This window comes from Octopus bimaculoides, chromosome 8 (assembly GCF_001194135.2).
Source record: "Octopus bimaculoides isolate UCB-OBI-ISO-001 chromosome 8, ASM119413v2, whole genome shotgun sequence".
Taxonomy (NCBI): Eukaryota; Metazoa; Mollusca; class Cephalopoda; order Octopoda; family Octopodidae; genus Octopus; species Octopus bimaculoides.
In genome coordinates, this window is record NC_068988.1 from 90,532,606 (window position 1) to 90,533,105 (window position 500).

Sequence of the window (500 nt, forward strand, 5' to 3'; positions counted from 1 at the left end):
ACTGGGTACTGCACACATTCTAAGAAAACACTTTCAATACAGTAAACATAAGAGCACCACAGCAAACCACAGCACATACCCAAGGCGCACAGAGCTGCGCTCGGTAGTGAAGTGAAAGCACGTTATAAAAATAAAACTACTGAATAATAATAATAATAATAATAATAATAATAATAATAATAATAATAATAATAATAATAATAATAATAATGCATGGCCAATTTCATAGACATGTTGAAGATAAGACAGACAGAGAAAAAGGATGGCTGTGGATGACAAAAAGTGATTTAAAACCGGAAACGGAGGCTCTAATCTAAGAACAAATTACATAAAATACAGAATAGACAGCACAACAGAAAGTGATAAGTGCAGAATCTGTGGACAAAACAGTGAAACCGTACGGTGTATTACTAGTCAATGTACGCTACTAGTCCAGAAGAAATACTAGAGACACCACGACAATACACATATATATATATATATATGTATATATATATATA